The sequence below is a fragment of the Chinchilla lanigera genome, unplaced genomic scaffold (genome assembly GCF_000276665.1).
Source record: "Chinchilla lanigera isolate Chin_1 unplaced genomic scaffold, ChiLan1.0 scaffold00039, whole genome shotgun sequence".
NCBI lineage: Eukaryota > Metazoa > Chordata > Mammalia > Rodentia > Chinchillidae > Chinchilla > Chinchilla lanigera.
In genome coordinates this window covers 18532705-18540740 of record NW_004955440.1, presented here as the reverse complement: position 1 = coordinate 18540740, position 8036 = coordinate 18532705, and positions in this window count along the sequence as shown.

The following is an 8036-nucleotide window of genomic DNA, read 5'->3' as shown; positions in this document are numbered from 1 at the left end:
TATGCATAACAATGGAGACTAAGATGAGTGCATATATGCCCAAAAGTGGGCATTCCTATCCTTCTGATAAGCTTTTAATGTGGTCACTTGAGTTATTCTAGCCTGCAGCTGAGCTGGGTTGGGGTTTGTCTTTGTGATGGATACCTGGAGAGAAACTCGGGTTTCAGAATTATTTTAGGATATTTTGTGACTCTTGTAGGAAGAAGTTCAGTGGCCAAAGGATTTATCAGTCTGTTCTACCCTTAGCTTTGGATCTTCCCTATCAGCTCTGTCTCAGGTTGTCTTTCTTGTCCACTTTCATTTCTCTCTTCTGTTCTTCTTCCTGCAATATCCTACCATTCCTTTGTTATTTACCACTGTATCTATCTTCCTGGTGGTGTGGATGGGCAGAAGTACTGGTCGTCTGATGAAGCTTTAGTCTCCAGCCAGCACTATGACCTTGTGTCTCTGGAACCTGCCACGCTGCTTCTGCTTTGCAGCCAGCCAGCTCTGGCCCGAAGCCACTGAAACCACGAGCAAATGTAAACTCTCTTCCTTCACTCTGCAGCTGTCAAACAGTTTGTCCAGCTACAGAAGCAACTATTCTAGGTCTAGATTATTCTTCACCTGTGTTTTTGTTCTGTGTCCCAACACAGGGCTAGCATGTTCTTCCTCAGTAACTGTTAGAGCACCTGGCAGTACGTCTGAAAGGTAATAGGGACAAGAAAATTTAGTGCAGGAACGTGAAAAGTGTGAATACTTTTCATCAAAACAAAATATAACATTCTTTTTTCATTGTAATTTGATTTGGGCCTTATTTTAAGTAGAAATCTGTTGCTCACTAGGTATTTGAAAGTGAGATTTTTGAAAAAAAGATGAATTTTATGTGAAGACCTCAGAGATTTTATTCCCACCTTTAGCACAGATGTCAGCTAGGTGCATAAGATTCTTTAAGATGTATTTAGTACTAGTTCAAATTACTGCAAGTGTAGTATCTTCCTGAGACATCTTCCAGTTTCAAGGTACATGGATTCTCGGTGTGATCTCTGGATGTCCTTTTCTAACTGAATTTCTGTTCTCTACTCTGGAACCTACGGCATTTAGTGTATCAGTACATCAGCCCAAACTTGGAGAGCAATTTTTCTTTGATTCTCCCCCAAAATTGGTATGCATAAAATATACATAGAAGAACTAATATTTATGATGATGTATAAGACCCAAAGGAAAAGGTAATCACCCAGTAAATAATTTAAAATCTCTCCTAAGATAGACAACCCTTATTTTTCTCACATTTATTAAATAAAAAAGTTTTTTATATGCATATAAAATTGAAACAATGCATAAACACATATAGTGAAAATAAAAAGTCACACCCTACATCTTAATGATTTTTGTTTATTCTTCTAAAATATAGTGTTCTTGCTGTGGTACATGCTGTCCACTGCAAACCCAAAAGCCACCCCTCTCTCCTCCCCTAGGAAAGAACCCCAGAGGCTTCAGGGAAGCAGCAACGGTAACCCCAGCGCATCACCAAGACTCATCTAACGCCCTCCTGGAAATCCTCTTTCCTGTTCACACATCCACTTTTGAGACATCCCTTGCATCCAGTTAGGCCGTAGGACACAGCTCAGAAGGAGGAGTGGAACGGGCATAGGTCCAGGGTTGCGTAAGGGAGAGCTAGTGCCTAGCACTTGCGACAGCGCATGTAGCTAATCACAGACACACATTCACATAGAGTGAGCCGCGTACATCTTCTCTTACACTCACACGTGGCCGCAGTCCTGTTCCCAGCCTCTCACATTCAGTCTATCAGACCTCTCAGGTATTTTTTTCTACTGTGCTGGGGATCGAACGCAGGACCTTGCGCTTGCCAGGCAGGCGCTGTGCCCCTGAGCTGTACCACTGGCCCTTCAGGTGACTTTTGCTGCCTGTCACCTTTTGTGTTTTCTAATGTACGTCCGTGCTTTTTCTCCCTCACACACGCTTCCTTGAACACTCAGTGGCACTTTCCCCCTTTTGCTTTCTGTCTCACGCCGTCACGTGCATGTTTAGTCTCACAGCTCACACTCTCCTGCTCGTATTTTCTGTCCTATATCCGTATTCCATCAAGAGTTCCTCACGTTCTCGCCAGCCACACCCGCTCACACCCGCAAATGCCATCTCTTACGTTCTGATACTTTTTCATCCTCTCATACACGTGAATTCTACCTATCTCGTCCCCATTTTTAATGATTTCGTGAGAATAGCTGAAGTGCAAATAAAGAAGACGGTGCGAGTAACACAACAGGCGGAATTTCACCGGCACCCACAGCGGCTCTGTGCTAGGTCACACACACACACACAGCGGCGTAACCAGCGGCGCGGGGCAGGCCGGCACCACAGCAGTCTGCTAGAAAAGCCTGCTAGGCTTAAGCGCTTCAAGTCATACGATTCAGACAACTGTGAAGCTGAGAGAGATAAAAAGACCGTGGTGGAGACGGTCCTCACTGGGAACAAGGGAGGAAGCTGAACCACGAGGCTGCAGGGCCTCTCCTTCAAGGGTGTGAAACGTGCTACTGCGGAAATTAGTCCCAGGCAATCGTTTGGGCAGCTGTGCGGCACAGAGCGTGACAGCCTGTCCGTGGGAGCAGACCGCCTGCATCTGAGCCCTGCCCTTCTGCCCGCTAGGCATTGCCCAGAAGACGGCCCCCTCCGGGAGCCCCGACCCGCGTGCCGTAAAGTGAGTGGAGGAGAGCATCTGTGCCCACAGGTGCTGCGGAGGGTGACGCGAACGACCCACGGAGCCATTAGCCTGGATCCTGATCACCGGAAGGGCTCCACGGGTATTAACAAGACTGCCTGCCAAATTTTAATATCAACTTTTACGGTCAGGTTTTAGTTATACTCTCCTTAATTTATTACAGGACATTAGGATGAAATGCGTTCCATCAAAAGTTCCTGTTCCCAGAAACGGTGCCAGGCTAATGGACGTTATTCTACCGGGAAAAAGAAATCACTCCACTGGGACAGTGAATAAAAGCCGCGAGAATTGTTTCAGGTTGAACCACAAGAATTGCGTCTTCCACTCTAACCTTAAATCACGCATCCTCAGTGTTCTACGAATGAATGCAAGACCGCGTCTTCCTGAAAGCTGCCGTGCAGTGTCCTTCCTAACCCTTGGGACAGACTCAAAACTGGCTCAGTGGTGCCCGGCAAGGGGACTGGACAGCGCCGTGAGCCGGACTCGGAGGAGCTCGGAGCGGGATCGATGCGGGCCCAGACAGCCAGCGCAGCACAGAATGAAGTTATCGACTGCGAGGTAAAAATAAAGCATAATGTGCCTTAACATCTTATAGTAAATTATTAAGAGAAATTTCACTCATTGCATTTTCAAATTTTGAATTGCTACTGAAAAAATTTTAAGTGCCTGTTTTGAAAGTTGAATCAATATCCTCGCATTTCTATGTCCTGTGGTCGGGTAATTCAGCACACTGTTTAAAGATCACGCTTACACTACGGATGAAGGTAGCACGTCTTTTTCCATAAGTGCCTCCTGGGATTACCGATGAGACAGTGCGGTTCCATACGTGTTTGCATTACTTGTGAGCAGCAAAAAACACACAACAGAGAACTCCTTTTGAGCACCTGCAGAAAGAGAGGACTGGGACACATTTTCTAGAGTCCATACAGAACCATATATAAAGTTGATTATTTTTAGAAACTTTGCCTTTTGTTACCGTGTGTGTGTGTGTGCACGTGTGCACATGCATGTAGGTGCTGGGTCACTGTATATGACATTACTGTGAAACTCTTATAGGCCTGTCATATGGGGATATATACTGAAAATTATTTTGAAATTCAAATTTAACAGCGCATCTTATATTCTACACAGGAGCACAAAGAGAAAGGTACAACTCCAAAAAAGGAAAAGGTGCAGTCAGTGACCAGCACCAGGTAAGTGAGCTATAACTGTGGGTGCCATCAGTGGTGCCACAACCTTCGTGCGTGTCAATCTGAGTGGTTAGGATTGTGCCATCAAACGAGTCCCCCTGGATGCCGTGCGCTCCGCCAGGGCTTCGCAGCACTTCAGTGTCCGCACATTTACACAGCTCTAGGAGTTCAAGGGACACCTGTGTGGTTACAAGTAAAACCCGAACAGAGAGTGCAGGTGCCGCATGAGGAAAGGAGGAGATTCGGTCCAGAGTCCCCTAAAGAGGACGGCAGCGGAGGAGTCACGCCGTGGACCCCTAGTGCTGGTAGCGGCTTACCTGCTGTGAGTAACACGAAGCAGAGTGGAGACCAAGATTTGGAGCTTCTGCTACGCACGCCTTGGGGAACCCACGAGCTGCGTGTCACAGAGCAGTAGGTGGTACAGAAGTGGGTGACATCACAGCAGCCTGACCAGGGCAAGGGCAAACCGGTGCCAGTGCCCACCTGCACACTACTGTGTGAAACTGCATGAAATAACGGCTTATAGGATACATTATACATTAGGGAATAACCTCATTCCTTGCGCTCTCAAATACATTGGATGTAGATTGACTACAAAAGGGAGTTGGTTTGTTGACTATAACAAAAGAGCCACAGAGTCAGGCATGCTCCACACGTGCCGTGTAAAGTGATTCTGGAGAAGCCAAGTGCTCTCAGAGAAATCCTTACAACCAAGTCTTCTCTTAACTAGCTGTCCACATACACGAAGGGCGTGATCAGTATGACCCCAGCCTATGCTACTTCCAGTAAAGAAACTCGCTTGCGGGCAAGGAAAGCAATTCGGATGCTGTCGACTTACTTCCCAGCTTTCCTTCCTCTGAGGGCTCTTTCTTGGGGGCGGGGGGTCAACACAGAGAAGCAACCATTTTTCTACCTTCATCCTTTAGGAAGTAAACACTTAACATAAATCAAAATAACGATAGACCCAGCAGCAACAGACTCTCAGCTGCAGAGAGCTTCTCCAGGGTTAGCCACACAAATCCCCGCAGAGAGCACGGTCCTTCTCACCTTGGGGACATTCAGATGGTGACAAGCAGATGCAGAACCAGACGGAGCTGTGTGATTCTGTCTTATCAACAGAATCGGGAAAACAAGAATTTCAGAGGACACTGTAATGGAGATGAACTTCTCACTCTGTGAAAAGCATGGAAGACCATAAGAAAACGTTTTAGTTAACTCTCGTGTCTTGAACCATCAGAAAAACTGTACTCCTACTGACGGCAGCGGACAGCATCACCTCCCCCTCAGCCTCTGTGCTCCGTTTTGCTGCTGTATTTTGTAGGATGGCTACTTCTAGTCCATTCCTGGTGAGACTGGCAAGTTATAAAGCACGTCAATTTATTTCTCGCAGTTCTCCAGGCCAGAAGAGGAGGGGCATGGTGTCTTGCCGTGGAAACAGGTGAGAGGGCAGGGGGGAATGAATTCCCTCCGTCAAGCCTTTCTGTAGGGGGAATTGATTCCATTCGTGAGGGCAGAGCTACTGTAACTCTATTACCTCCCAAAGGCTACACGACCCACTGCTCCTGCATTAGGGAATAAATTGCAACATAAACTTTGGAGGACACAAAAACACGCAAATTACAACAGGCTGTTCTTAAAAGATTTGAATCTTAGACTGAGTTTCTTATAGAAAGTCTCCATACTGATCCTTCTCTCCTATGACCTCATCTCCTGTGTATTTTTACACATCAGAAAAACATTAATTTTCAAGGGGTGAACTTTTTTGGTTTCCCCCTCCAAAGGCATACCCACACTACCTCAGGATATGACCTTATTTATTTGTAAATAGGATCCTCATAGAGACAAACAAGTTAAAATAAGACAGACACACGGGAAGACAGTGTGAAGATAGCCATATGACCATAGAGGCGAAGATTAGACTCCTACAGCAGCAAATCAAGGAAATATCAAATTACACCAGTAACGAACATTCTGGGAGGCTGATGCAGGAAGATTGCAAGCGAAGACCCACCTGGAAACACAGCACCTTAATGAAATCTTGTCTCAAAATAAAAAATTTTTAAAAGGCTTGGGGGTATAGCTCTGTGTGAAGGATCTGGGTTCAATCCCAAGTACCACAAAAAAAATGCTACCAGTACTACCACCAGAAACTAGGAAAAAGCAAAGAAGGATTCTACCCAGACTTACAGTCTCCCTAGTTGTGAAATGATAAATTTCTGTTGTGTTAAGCCGCGCATTTTGTGACATGTTTTACAGTAGCCCTGGCACACTAATGCAACAGTCAAGCACTTACCTCGGCGCAGCTACTTGCTCACCGTACTGTCACCTGCGCTAGCGATGTCACTACCATGGCCCTGCCCACTGTCCTGGACCCACTTCAGCTTTCAAAGTTTCCCTCAGAGTTGGCCGTGAACTTCAGGTTATCTTCCCGTAAGTCCTTTGATGCAGGATCCCTTTTTCTCTGTCTTTTATGATAACATTCCCATCCAGACCCACAGTGAAATTTGTTTCCCTGTTTCAGGAGACTGCTGGGTATATCTCCACTCTGTGAACAAAAAAACTCGTTTAGAGCAGCTAACTACATCGAGACCCTCCATTTGCCCACCACCCCCTGACAGAGGCACAGTCTCACACGAGTAAGTGGAGTGCTCTTCATAATACAGCGGTAGTCCAGCACACGTTTCCCATCTGTTGTGCCTCAGTCTGTAGGATTTCAGTCAATTAATAGCAGTCCAAACTCCTCTGCCTCACTTTCCCATAAGGCCTTCCACCCAAGTGGCGTGTTTCTCCTCCTTTCTCCTGAGAATCTCATGTCATAGCCTCCTTTGTACTGTGCAAACCGTTTCTGTGTCTCCTTCTTAGTGATGGAAGGACTATCCTTTCTACGCTATGGGAGTACCCCATAATCGAGATGGCCATTCCTGGCTCTTGCTATGTTACTATACAAATATCAGTTAAAATATTTTCGGCTATAAATAAAGAAAATACCAACTCAATTAGTCTTCTACAACAAAAAATTATATTATCTGATGTAATTGGCCCAAGATAGAGCTGTTCCCGTTTGTTAACTCAGCACTCACTCACTTCATTGAAGACAGGTTTCTTACATCGTCGCGCCCGACCGTCTTTCGCCCACTGATATCTGCAAGACACCTGCCACCATTCCAGGTTACAGAGCCAGACACGATACAGCACGAGATTACCTCAACATGATTTTTTCCAATTCATAAATAATTATTTCATGCTAACTGCATTAATACAGTGCTTACTCTATATTTCATGTATCATATTCCTTTTAAAATTAATTCTAACAATTGAACGATATAACATTTAATCAATTCATGCATTCGATTGCCTGCCAAAACAATATCCCAGGGGCTTTGATAACAAGGAGAACCTTGGTCAGAATTATTCACAGTACCTCATGTCTCAGAAGTGTGTCACATGCTTGTACGCAGACCAGTCTCTGGCAAAGGAAAAGGAGGCTTCCCATGCTTAGCTCAGACCAGTCTGGCTCTTCCCTGGTCTTCCCTGGGGTGGTACAGTAGCGCACTGTCCTTGAGGCACACAGCCCAGGAAACGACCAAGCCAAACCAGCGTTCCAACCAAGCCAAACCAGAGAAAATAAGTTCAGTGGCTATGGAGTAGGCCAACAAAAGTGTAAACGAAAGTTGCTAAAGGAATATAAAAACCGATTTTATCTGTTGATACTGGCTTTAGTAATTATTTTTTCTAGTATAAACCTTATTTAGTTGACCAAAAGCTAAATGGTGGATACTTTAGGCAAATGGATAAATCAGACTACACAGAAGATCATATGCATCGGAATGCAAAAGAGAAATATATTTAGAAAACAATTTACCCACTGAATTAAACTTGGCTGTCACCAAAAGGTTGTCAGCTTTAATCTGACTTCCAAATGAGACAACATTTGTTAGATAATGCTTACTCCAGTTGTTTCAGTTGGCTAATAGCCAGTGTATATTCTGAAGTTAGTAACTCTCTGGATAGTTACCTAATACCTCACTTGGCTACTCACAGTGTTATTTGTGTTACAATAAAAAAAATTTTTTTTCCTATGTGACACTTTAGTTTTAATTCAGTTGTAATATTATCAAAAGTTCCAA